Genomic DNA, 6075 nt, shown 5'->3' on the forward strand with positions numbered 1-6075 from the left:
AAAACTGACAAAATCGATTTGGCAATCGATTTGGCCACACAGGAACTCAACAGAACTGACAAAATCGATTTGGCAATCGATTGGCTCAGTAGGAATTCTTATTTTGAGTTAGATAACAGATTGCTCAATTGATTTATCAATGTTTTGGTCGGTGATGTATTACTTGATGGAATGAGAGCTTTATTTTGATTTCATTTTTAATTGGCAAGCATTACATGAACTTTTAGCATATGAGAAATCCTTTTAAGGTGCATGCTTAGTTGAAAGGTTATTTTGTGCATTTAAAACTTAAATGATATGTGTTATCTGTTAATTTCGGTTGGTGACCCTTTACAACTATTGTGGAAATCTGGGCTTTGCCCTCAGATGAGAGCCAGGACGATCCTGCCGGTTCGTACCCTACGGATGGGAATGCTTGACTGGAGCTATGTAGGAGGATCTCACGGGGCGCGTGAAGATCACTCAGGGTGTATAGTTTTTTGGTAGGATGATCAGATTAGGTTGATGTATAGGGACTAGACGTCCTTCTTTTTAGGTTGCAGTAGTTTAATTCGGAAAACTGTACCTATACTAATATTGTTCGTTTGACACGTTATTTATGATGGGGTCTATGTACCACCTTTTGAAGTGTAAATACTTTGGATTCGAATTTTGAGCAACTTTTCCGCTGCTTGTAAATTATAATGACTCAATTATTTATCCAAAGGTATTTCCTTATTTAATTCTTTGTTTTATTTTAATTTCTTTTGAAAAAAAAAATACACCTTCGATTTGAAAATTGGGGTGTCACAAAAGGTAAGGTTGAACCTCATCATGTTATTCAATATATACAAATGTGCTTGAAGTACTTTGTCTCGTCCCATGCTCTTAAGTTTTAAGCCTCGTATACCATTACCTACACATGTTCCCTCATGATGAGATCTAGGAATTTCCATGGCTTCTGCTTTCGACATATAGTCAGAACAAAATTAATTAGCTTCTTCTGCTATGTACCTTTCAACAATAGATGCTTCAGGACGGTGTGGATTCTTCACATATCCTTTTAAAATCTTCATGTAAAGCTCGAACGGATACATCCACCTCAAATAAACAGGACCACATAATTTAATCTCTCTAACTAAATGAACAATTAAATGAACCATGATGTCAAAAAAAGGAGGAAAATACATCTCTAGTTGGCACAAGATAATAACAGCTTCATTTTCCAACTCATTTAATTTTTGAGGATCAACGAATTTGCTACAAATAGCATTGAAGAATAAACACAACCTAGTTAAGACCTCTCTTACTTTTTTAGGCAATATGCCATGTAAAGCCACTGGTAGTAGTTGTTGCATCAATATGTGGTAATCGTGAGACTTTAAGCCAACTAGTTTCAAATCTTTCATTGAGACAAGACTCTTGACATTTGAGGAGTAGCCATATGGCACTTTTATTCCCCTTAAACACTCACAAAAGAATATCTTCTCCTTTTTTTGACAATGTATGACAAGCATGAGGCAATTATGTTCGTTTACCTGCTGATTGTGGAGCTAACTGTTGTCGTATACCCGTCTCAACCATATCTAGACAAGAATTTAAGCCATCCTTTGTTTTCCCCTGAATGTTGAGAAGTGTTCCAATTACACTATCACACACTCTCCACATGCATCACATCAAGACAATGTCTTACATCTAGACTAGACCAATTAGGAAGATCAAAGAACACATACTTCTTCTTCCATATATTTTTCTCAGATGTATGTTTTTGGTTCTTTCCAAAGATAGCATTGATATCTGTAACCCGTTGATAAACTTGCTCCCCATTTAAGGCTTTTTGGGAAATTTCATGCTCTTGGTGTCCATTAAACGCTTTTCTCAACTTACGGTATGGATTATTAGACTTGAGAAATTTTCGATGTCCAACGTAAATAGTTTTTCTTCCATGTTTCAATTGCTGGTAGCATGTTCCTTCTTCACATATAGGACATGATTTATGTCCCTTAACACTATAGCCACACAAGTTTCCATATGCAGGAAAGTCATTGATGGTGCAAAATGGCATTGCACGCATCTTAAAATATTCACGAGAATATCCATCAAACACATCAACACCTTCCCAAAGCATTCTCAAATCTTCAATCAATGGACATAGATAAAAATCTATGTCATTTCCAGGTTGTTTTGGACCTGAAATCATCATGGATAACATGATGTATTAACGCTTCATGCAAATCCAAGGAGGTAGGTTGTAGATATCTAGTAGAACAGGAAATGAACTATGGTTACTACTTAAGTTTCCATATGGATTCATTCCATCTGTAGCAAGTCCAAGCCTAAGGTTTCTTGGCTCATTTCCAAACTCCGGGTACAAATCATCAATTTTCTTCCATTGCAAAGAATCAGCTGGGTGACGCAGTTGTCCATCACCCTTCCTCTCATCGGCATGCTATCTTACATTCTTTGCATCATTTATATTAGAAAACAAACGTTTGAACCTTGGAAGTATTGGAAGATACTATACACCTTCGCATAAGGCCTCTTTGAGCATTCTTTATAAATGGAATCATCATCCTTCATTTTGTAGCATGATAGTCCATACCTAGGAAACTTATTCAACTCTTCAAACTCATTTCTATACAATAAACAGTCATTAGGGCATGCATGTATTTTCTTATACTCCATGCCCATTGGACGCAATATCTTCTTTGCCTCATAGTTACGATTTGGCAATGTGTTACCTTCTTGGAGCATTTCTTTCAACAATTCAAGTAATTCATGAAGCTTTTATCTATCCATTCATTTCTCGCCTTCAAGTTAAATAGTCTCAATACCGCAGACAACCGTATGAAGTTAGTGCATCCCGAATACAAAGTCTCTGCTTTGTCACTACACAAATTATCATATACATGTGCACGATAAAAGGACTCTTGTCCAACATCATGTATCATGTCCTCTAGTTGATCGCTCATATTTAACATGTTTAACGAATCACTATGCCATATCCATCTGATATAATTCAAGTCAATCCCGAAACAAATAAGATGACTTCATATTTCCTCAAAATGTAATGTATTTTCATTCAAACAAATAACACAAGGACAATAAAATCTTCATTTACTTTCAAGAAGTTTTTTTGAAGCAAATTGTTAAAACTCCTCAACTCCCTTTTCATACTCTTCACTCAAACGATTAGCATTCATCAAACTGCGACCCCTAACTACTTCTGAAAAAATATACAATGGTAAAATGATCTTAATCACATTTTAAGAATCATATTTCTACATAAAAAGTTAATTTGACAATGCTTTGAAACATCTATGCTTTGAAACATCTGTGTTTAGAAGAAATAACTTTGCTTAAGAAATTTAAATACTGAATGGATAAACTGTGGTTTAAGACTTCATGGTAATGCAATAAGTGTAAATACTTATACCATTTAATTAAATACTATTAAATTATAAAAAATATGCAATGAATATTTATATATAATTAATAAATAATATTTCAACACTAGCATACTATTAGCTGGAAAGTGTCTTTTCTGAAAATCTTGTTCTCACTCTACCATGCTTCTTACTGAAACATATCTTTCTGATTTTACTTAAAATTCAGTAGTGCTCAGTGCTACTTCAGTTCACTACTAGTAGTAGTACATACTCTTCTCCTCTCTCTTGTTTTCATCAACACTCGTCAAGTTATTACTATTACTACTAATTAATTGCTTAAAATACTCAAGATCATAATCCAAAGATGTACTAATTTGCTTTTGATTTTGACTAAAGCAAAACTTCACATTTTCCCTTTGGTTAAAACCAACATGATTGATGATATTGTTGTTGGTTTCCATCAGAAGAACTTCAACAACTTCCCTCACTTCCAAACATGACAAGAATTTATGTTGTATAGGTAGTGATGGATAATTATTATATTGCAAGGACTCTTCTTGGTAAAAAGGTTGAAAGATTGTGGAATTAGGAACTGAAATTTGTTCAACAAAAGAAGTGTTTGTTGGTGTTTCGTAGTTGTTGTAATATGAATGAGAATTTGGAAATGGTGTGTTTGAGAACAGGTTTCATAGGGTAAGATTGTGTTGTGAGATTGTGGAAGAAAATTCATTAGTTTTTTCTTAAGTTTTGTGTTCCAATAATTTTTTATATCATTATCTGTTTTTCAATCAGAGAAGCAACTTGTGGTCTAAGAAAAAATTTAACTTAACCAAAAAGCAGGGAAAAATGAAGCAATCAGTTCATACATTAGAGAAGAAAAAATTATACTAAATTCATTAATTATTGCGAACAAGAATGCAATGATGAATGCAAAACAAACACACATACCAATAAAATTCTCATATTTCAGTATTTAAAAATATATTAAATCTGAGATGTATAAAGCAACAAATTTATTAAAGCATCCTTATGAGTTTTCTCTTGAAGAGATTTAAGGTATACCTTAAAGTAAAGAAAACTATATAAAATAACAAAAGAGATACAAGCTGAGAGTGATACATGGGAATATATAACATAGTAACTTAAGGAATATAGGCAACTATAGAAGGAGTAGCTACCAAACATTCTCCATTTTTTAACCTTTAATGTGGTGACTAAAAAGTCCAAGTAGTTTCTTATCTCATATATCACTACGCGGAAAAACCTATTTTACAGCGTTTTTTTTAAGCCATTTACAACGCTTTTTCAAAAAAAAATAAGCGATGTAGTATCTAGCATTGTAAAAAGATACAACAACGCTTTTTAAAATAAAAAAGAGCTATAAAATAGGTAGATATATTGCGCGCTTGTTATACTCGTTTACAGCGCTTTTTGGAAAAAGCGATGTAAAAGGTGCATTCAATAGATGCATTATTATGCACCTTTTACAGCGCTTTTTGAAAAAAGTGTTGTAAATGGTGCATTCAATAAATGCATTATTATGCACCTTTTACAACACTTTTTTTAAAAAGCGCTGCAAAAGGTGCAAAAAATATATAGTTATTATGCACCTATTACAGCGCTTTTTTGAAAAAGCGTTGTAAAAGGTGCAAACAATAGATGCATTATTATGCACCTATTACAGCACTTTTTTTGAAAAAACGCTATAAAATGTGCATTCTTATTTTGTTTTATTAAAAACGCTGTAAATGGAATTTTTAAAAAGCGCTTTTTGGTTTTTTATGGCATTTTTTTAGAAAGCGCAGTCTTTTAATTTTTTTTCCAAAATCATTCTCATCCAGAATCAGTTCACAATCAGTACACAACAAAACAGAACTATATAGCTTTATAATTTAACTTTATAACTTTACATATTTACACAATCAGTTCACAACATATTCATATGCATATTCACATATTGACAACAGCAAAGAACTATATACATATTCATATAACTAAATATTCACAACTTTACAAATATGCCCTATTCATATACATATAACTTTATAATTTAACTTTATAACTTTGCATATTCACATATTGACAACAGCACAGAACTATATACATATTCATATAACTACATATTCACAACTTTCCAAAATCATTTTCCTCTAGAATCAGTTCACAATCAGTTCACACAATCATTTTACAATTAGTACACAACAAAACAGAACTATATAACTTTATAATTTAACTTTATAACTTTACATATTTACACAATCAGTTCACAACATATTCATATACATATTCACATATTGACAACAACACAGAACTATATACATATTCATATAACTACATATTCACAACTTTACAAATGTGCCCTATTCATATACATATAACTATCAGAACTACACATAACATAACTACCATATATTCATATAACTATCCCTTGCAACATGCCATTTTCCAGCAAATCAATTAATTTTCATTTCAATCCCATACTGACACCAGTCTTTCTTTATTTCAATTAGTTCTCTTTCAGAGTATGTTGGACTGAAATTGTCAAAGTACTGTGCGATATAAAAATTGAACATAAATAAGTTAGAATCAAATATACACATAGTTTATATATGAAAATCAAATAATGAACATATCGTACCGTTTCTGGGATTATAGTTTGATTCATATCAACAATCTTCTTCATGAATCGCAATATATAATACCCACA

General features: G+C 32.2%; 1 pseudogene; it reads right to left on the reverse strand.

Annotated features, from left to right (window-relative positions):
• Positions 1-6075, reverse strand: part of LOC140918880 (uncharacterized) — a 49474-nt pseudogene that overhangs the window by 2974 nt on the left and 40425 nt on the right.

This window comes from Cicer arietinum, chromosome 1, assembly GCF_000331145.2.
Source record: "Cicer arietinum cultivar CDC Frontier isolate Library 1 chromosome 1, Cicar.CDCFrontier_v2.0, whole genome shotgun sequence".
Classification (NCBI taxonomy): domain Eukaryota; kingdom Viridiplantae; phylum Streptophyta; class Magnoliopsida; order Fabales; family Fabaceae; genus Cicer; species Cicer arietinum.